Source organism: Balaenoptera ricei, chromosome 7 (genome assembly GCF_028023285.1).
Source record: "Balaenoptera ricei isolate mBalRic1 chromosome 7, mBalRic1.hap2, whole genome shotgun sequence".
Taxonomy (NCBI): domain Eukaryota; kingdom Metazoa; phylum Chordata; class Mammalia; order Artiodactyla; family Balaenopteridae; genus Balaenoptera; species Balaenoptera ricei.
Genome location: NC_082645.1, coordinates 91,898,678 through 91,905,163, shown reverse-complemented (window position 1 = coordinate 91,905,163; position 6,486 = coordinate 91,898,678). Strand labels below are relative to the sequence as shown.

Sequence of the window (6,486 nt, the reverse complement as noted above, 5' to 3'; positions counted from 1 at the left end):
AGCAGACTAAAGATTTAGACCATATCTTCAGGCAGTGTATAAATTTTTTGGAAAGCAGTGTACTCAAGGAGTGCTTTAAGAAAATTCTGGAACAACAGTTCTTTCCTACTCAAAGATGCTTTTCATAGGATAAGGAATATAACTATTAAACTATTCAGCACTATTTCCTAGAATATTGGAGAATTAGTTAATACCCAAAACATCCAAGTTCAAAGAGTCAGTATCCCTTAGAGCAAAGACTTAGTCTTATTTATACTTATAAATTAGGAAAACACACATTAATTTTTTTCTTTAAGAAATGACTTTTATTAATTTTATGATATTTATTAATTTATTAATTTTTATTATGAAAGTAAAACAAAATTATAGTACAATTATAAAAATTAAGAAATAAAGAGCATAAAATCAGCTGTAATTCCACTACCCACCATTTACATTTGCCATATATTCTTCTTTGTTCTAAACATGTTTTTTACAAAAATGGAATGGTACTACCCATTCTATTCTATAGTCTCCTCTTTCATTTAACCATATATGATGAGCACCTCTATATGACATTATATATAATTCCAAACAGAATGTTTAAAGATTGCATACTATTTCATACTATTTCATTTTATCAGTGTAAGATAAAAGCCCTCTTATCTGATAAGACCCAGTAGTTGGTGAGTTAACTTTTTAAAAATTGGCCAATAAGATGATTTTTAAAATACATACACACATAACCTTAATATTTTATCTAACTTAAAACATACAAATGAATACATGTTTGATATAAGGTCAAGATAGACTTTTTTGTTTCATTGAGGGCTTTTTGTGGATAGGACAGCTGGAGTTCCAAGTCTTATTTTTTTCATATTTTCATAAACACATCAGGATTTACCCGCAAGGAGTTTCTGAAACCAAGTACCCCTAAGACCAAGTTCCCCTGACGAGTTTATGATTAACCTCTCTATCCAAAACTTTATTCCCTTTCTTGTCCCACCCCTGCTCCCTTTAGGATTGAGAAGTATCAAAGAAAAGGGGGGACTGAGACCAAGCAGGACCCTGTGGGGCCCTCCCAGGTACAAAAGCCCCTCCATGTCCCCCATTTCTTGTTTGTAGAAAAAGGATTTAGTCTCCTAGGCCTTCCCTGGTTCCAAAAAGCAGATTCAAACAGTTACGAATTAGGGAAGTGAGGGAATGCAGAAACAAAGGAAAAGCAGTTAGGCAAGAAAAGTAATGATAGCTTAAACAATATTTCAGTGGTAAAACAGAGTCCTAGTTCCTCCTCAAGGGATATACATAACAATCTGAAGCATATCTTTGAGTTTTTCTGCAGAAACTAAGACCGCCCCCCCACCCAGTGGAGGATGGTGACTACATGCTAACAAGAAGGCAGACCCCAGACTGGTTGGAACCAAAAGGTTAATGATTAAGAATCCCAAAAAATCACCCTGTTACCTCACCACCAACCAATCAGAAGAAAGTCCACGAGCTGCAACCCTCGCCCCAAATGTTGGCCTTAAAAAACCCTTCCCTGAAAGCCATCGGGGAGTTCGGGTCTTTTGAACACGAGCTGCCTGTTTTCCTTGCTTGGCACCCTGCAAATAAACGCTGTACTTTCCTTCACCACAACCCGGTGTCAGTAGATTGGCTTTGCTGTGCAGCGGGCGAGCAGACCCAAGTTCGGTTCGGTAACATTTCCATTTTGGTTCCTCTAAAACAGAATAAGAACTTAAAGACATTTTCAAAACTGAGAGAAGTATTACAATTAATGTTTAAGATTTCCCCCAACCTTTTACAGTTGTGATACCCAATTAAGTGCTTTTGCAACAGCCTTTTTTTGAGGCCAAAGCATTTGATTTATATTTTTCATAAAAATAAAGTGCTATATAAAATGACAATGCTTACACTCTTATTTCATTGGTTTATGTAACATTTAAAACTGCAAAACCAATCTGGGGCAGTGAAGAGAGATCTTTGAAATGCCTGAGATAACTTCAGCAGAACTGTCTCAAATAGAAATAAAGTGCTTTTTTTTTAGGACTGTTTCTTGCATACCTGAGATCTGTACCTACTGCAGAGATAAATAAACACATTTTTGAAGTGCCTTGAATTATAAGTGTGTGAGTTTCTCAAGCTGACAGTGGTATTGAATAAGAGCTAACAAAACCCAGAATCCCTGTGGGAAATATTTTTCAATTGCTTGACAATAGAGACATCAGCTCAATAATAAATAAATAAGTAAAGACAATAGAAGGGCATTTGGTCTACTGAATAAGATAATCTAAATTACTTTTCTAGCAATAGAAAAACAATTGGGGAGCAGTCACAAAACAATGGCTAAATGACATAAAAAGACCATCTTAATTCAGTGTCCCTTTCCTTATAACATTATTAACTAATTTTCAATTTCCCACTCTTTTGGATTATCCACCTTCTATGGGTTTACCTCTGGTGACAAGAATTATCCTGGATACCTCCGTTCAGTCTTAATAGCTAACTTGTAGTGAGTACTTACTTAAACTGTGCAGGCACTAAATCAACAGTTTCACATGCATTATCTCATCTGAATATCAAACAGCCTTATAAGGTTGGTGTTCCGGTAACTCCCACTTTACAAATCAAGAAACTGAAGTTCAGAGAGAAGCACTATCATGTTCCAGGTCACACACAAATAACCAGTGTAGCTGGGATTTGACCCTAGGTCAATCTGAGCAGTTTATGCTCTTAACCTCTGAACTTCTTTAAAAGGCTTTCTCTCTGTATTTTCAGGAATGCTAATTGATTGTTTTAATATTAGGTGAAAACAAATAATTAAGATCTAATTTGCTACAATAAACACTGTCAAATGTTCCAAAGAAAAAAGTAGAACTATTGTTAAACTTAATTGCATCATCACTCCCATTCTTTTTTTTTTCCCCCTCCCTTTCTGAGATGAGTGCTGACAGTACCTTGGGTTAGTGACTTTCAAATTTGATTAGCATGGCACACGGGAAGCAGTACATTTTATATCACAATCCAGCATATGTAGACACACATGCACACACCACACACACACGCAAACTTTAAAAGTTTCACAAAACAATATCTTCATTACAGGTAATGCATTCTGGTATTTTCTATGTTATCTTATTTCGGCTTATGAAACTAGTGGTTATGATTCACTACATTAATTTCACAATTCACTAATGGTTTGAAAACTGCAATTTAAAAAAAAACATTGCCTCAAATTATTAAGCAGAGCAAACAATACTTCATAGAAAATGATTGTTACCCTGAATTCAGCTTATTTCTATCCAACATCTTGGCCACTGCAGTGATATTTTATTAAATCTTTTAGGAGTTTCTTTGCTAAGGTTGGCCACTGGTCAAGGTTCAGGGAGAAGAAAATTCTTGCTTTACAGGCTTTGGGTCCAAATCAGTACAAGTTGAGAAGGCAGTGGAAAGATGTTTATGCATTGATATAGAAAAAGTCCTTCATGTATTAAACAGTAGATCACATTAGCACCCCATTTATGTAAGACGAATATCTGTTTATGTATCCCAAATTGTTAATAGTGACTCTCTCTTGAGGATGAGATTGCTATAGCTTTTTCAGCGATTTTTCCCCCCGATAGTACATAATTGCTGTAAAAAACAAAAACAAAGGTAAACAAAATTCAATTTGAAGGGGTAAAAAACGTTTTAGTTCCGTGAGAGTCAGTATCTCTTCCAAGCGCTGCCAAATTCATCGCGCCGGAAAATGTTAGGAACTGGAAAGGGCCTTAGGAGCACGTGATAACAACGGCGTAATTTGACCAGATTTACACAACTGTTGCACGACAATAGTAAAATGATTGTTAACACAAAAATCTAACGTTTCCAAAATAAATTCTGATCGCCAGAGGCCGGTAAAGGCTAGATTTGGGGACAGCTGGACACAACGCAGGGCACTGGGGGAAAGGGATTTGTGGACAGGTGGCTCCGGATCTCGGCCCCGTAGGTGCCCCTGCACTTCCCGCGGGTACAAAGCCCTAAATCCGACCTCCGCAGGCCGCCTCCTCCCCAGCCCCAGCCCAAGGCCTAGTCCGCGAGACCCTCCGACCTGGGGCCCCCGACAGACGGGCAAAGCAGCCTGCGCGCCACCTCCACCCACGCCCCAGCCACCTCGATTCCGGCCCGGAGACGCCGGCCCCGCTCACGCAGGAGGGGCAGAAAGGGACTCAGGGTGAGGGGAAGCCAAGGACCTGCGAAGCGGGCGCTGGAGCCGGGCGAGCAGTCTACGCGTCCGTCTGGAAGAAGAAGCCACCCCGCGAGCGAGACGAGCAGGCCCCACCCCCGGCCGCGCTCTCGGAGCCCGCGATCGTCTCCCTTGCTGCGCGCCGCCCGGCCCCGCCCCTCCCGCGCTCGCCCCGCCCCCACTCCGCCCTGCGGCCGTTCTCACCTCGGTGGAGGCCGCCCTGATTCCTTCCCGGCCTGGGTGGAGGCCAAGGACCCAGGGAGTACGCTCCCTTCCTATTCCGGATCCACCACGACGCCCAGACCCCCGGGCTGTCCAGAGAGCCGCCCGCCGCCCGCCGCCCGCGGAGCCAGAAATTGGAGCCACCGTCTCTCCCGCCAGTGCGGGAGGATAAGCAGAGCGAGAGCGTCACTCGCAGGACCCGGGGCCCGTGTCACGACTCAGCCCACGTAGACATCCACGGGGAATGTAGCGTTGCAGCCCTCATTAAGGTTTGACGTCAACGAAGGTGCGAAAACAGGGGCCCCTCTGACGCAGGAGCCACGGGACCGCCCCCTGCCCGCCCCCGCCCCTGGTGGTTGGAGTACCCTTCCTCCCGCCGCGCTGTCCCCTCCCCACATCTTGAAAGGAAACACTTCCTCCAGGGTCAGGGCCCGAGTCCGGAGCTTGTGAAATCAAACGTGTTCCAGCCCAAATGACTAGGCTCATAGCGCAGGGTAGACATCAAGGTTTTAGCCTTTGAGGGACCAAATAGAAATTGCTTGCCAATTCAAAGCCACATAGGAACTGTAGAGAATGGAGCTAAGAGAGCTAGTCGTTCGCGCTGTTTTCGTGTGTTTCCCACATGAGGTGCACCTAACAAAAGCTGCTGTTTAATGAGCGCTTACTTTGTGCTAGGCACCGTGTTGAAGGTTTACGTGTGTATTCTTGCAATTCATACTCAGAGCAACCCTTTATAGGATCTTAGGACGAACGCTATTATGACCCCCTTGGACAAATGAGAAAAGTGAGGTTTAAAGAAGTTAGGTATTCAGAGACCTGCATTGCATGTGAAAGGGTTCCGAATATTGACCAGAATCTACTGTCATTTAATTATATTCTGTACCACTCACTACAAATATAGTGGTGTGCAAAAACAGTTTTGTGTATAATGGATACAAACCTAAATCAATCACAGTACTAAATATATCATAATCTGTCATAAGGAAAATTATCATACCTAAAATGGAGAGGGCCTCCAGTTGGAGAGCTTATGTCTTACGTAAAAATAATCTCAACATGAGCTACTTTGCTCTTTGCCATAACTATCATTATGCTTTTTTGGTGAGCTTGTGACATTGTCCCCCTCCCCTTTTTTAAACCTAACCATTGCTTTGGCATCCGTAGTTTCCATTCTTTATGTAATTCTCAGCTCCTGCCTCCCCCACTACATCTTTCCCCCTGTTACAACTTTCTCCCCTGCTTTAAACGAGGGCTATTGCAACTGTTCGTTCGTCAACCCCTTTAGATTTTTTAAACACACCAAAAAGTACTGATTTCTTTTAAGGCAAGCCCTTTCCAAATCCCAGCCTTGGAACTGATCAAAGAAAACCCATCACCTGTTAACCCAGCCACCATGACATGATGTATTTCACAGATGCTAACACACACATTTTTCACTCTTTAACATCTCTGAAATCGGGGTGCATTTTACAAACTGGTCTCAATATTATTGGCCAGGTGGCTATTATATTAACCTAGTTGTCCTTCCCTCCACACATAGAAACTTGCATGTAGCTGTTCACATTGTCCTTATTTCAACTGAGTTAAGTGCATTTTTTAATATAATAAAGCCCACAACCCTAAGAGGAGGGAATTAACAGGAGGAGGAATTAAGAGGAGGGAGAGACATAGGAGTCTCTCAGACTTAAAGGGAGTTTTTCTTAGAAAAAGAGGGAAGATTTTCCCAAGACCAAAAAGAGATTTTGGCACTTACAAAAGAGAGATATGGCACTGGCTACAAGCTATTAAACCGTGGGAGCCCTGAATTACTCACCAAGTACATTAGTTCTTAATGCACTTTGGAAACCTATATCTGAACAGTTAAATAGTAAGCCTAACATCCCCCCCCAAAAAAAGTGAAATTACATAGTTATTATTCCTGATGGTACGGTTAGTCAGTTACAACTGCTCTTACGTTTTAGTCCAAAAAAATCATTGAAGAAGGAAAATGAGTCCTGGGTGTTACCTGAAAACCATCCATTGAACTCTTCAGGATAGATCAAGAAAGTGCTGGCATCAAA

General features: G+C 41.9%; 1 long non-coding RNA gene across 2 annotated transcripts; it reads right to left on the bottom strand.

The window, feature by feature from the left end:
- Positions 1 to 322: 322 nt before the first annotated feature.
- Positions 323 to 4,643, bottom strand: LOC132369168 (uncharacterized). 2 transcript variants are annotated; one of them, XR_009504275.1, is made up of 2 exons: positions 4,409 to 4,643; positions 323 to 1,699 (listed from the first exon to the last, which is right to left on the bottom strand). It is a non-coding gene; the product is annotated as an uncharacterized LOC132369168 (long non-coding RNA). The 2 variants fall into 2 exon arrangements; XR_009504274.1 differs by lacking the exon at positions 4,409 to 4,643 and adding an exon at positions 4,212 to 4,299.
- Positions 4,644 to 6,486: the final 1,843 nt, after the last annotated feature.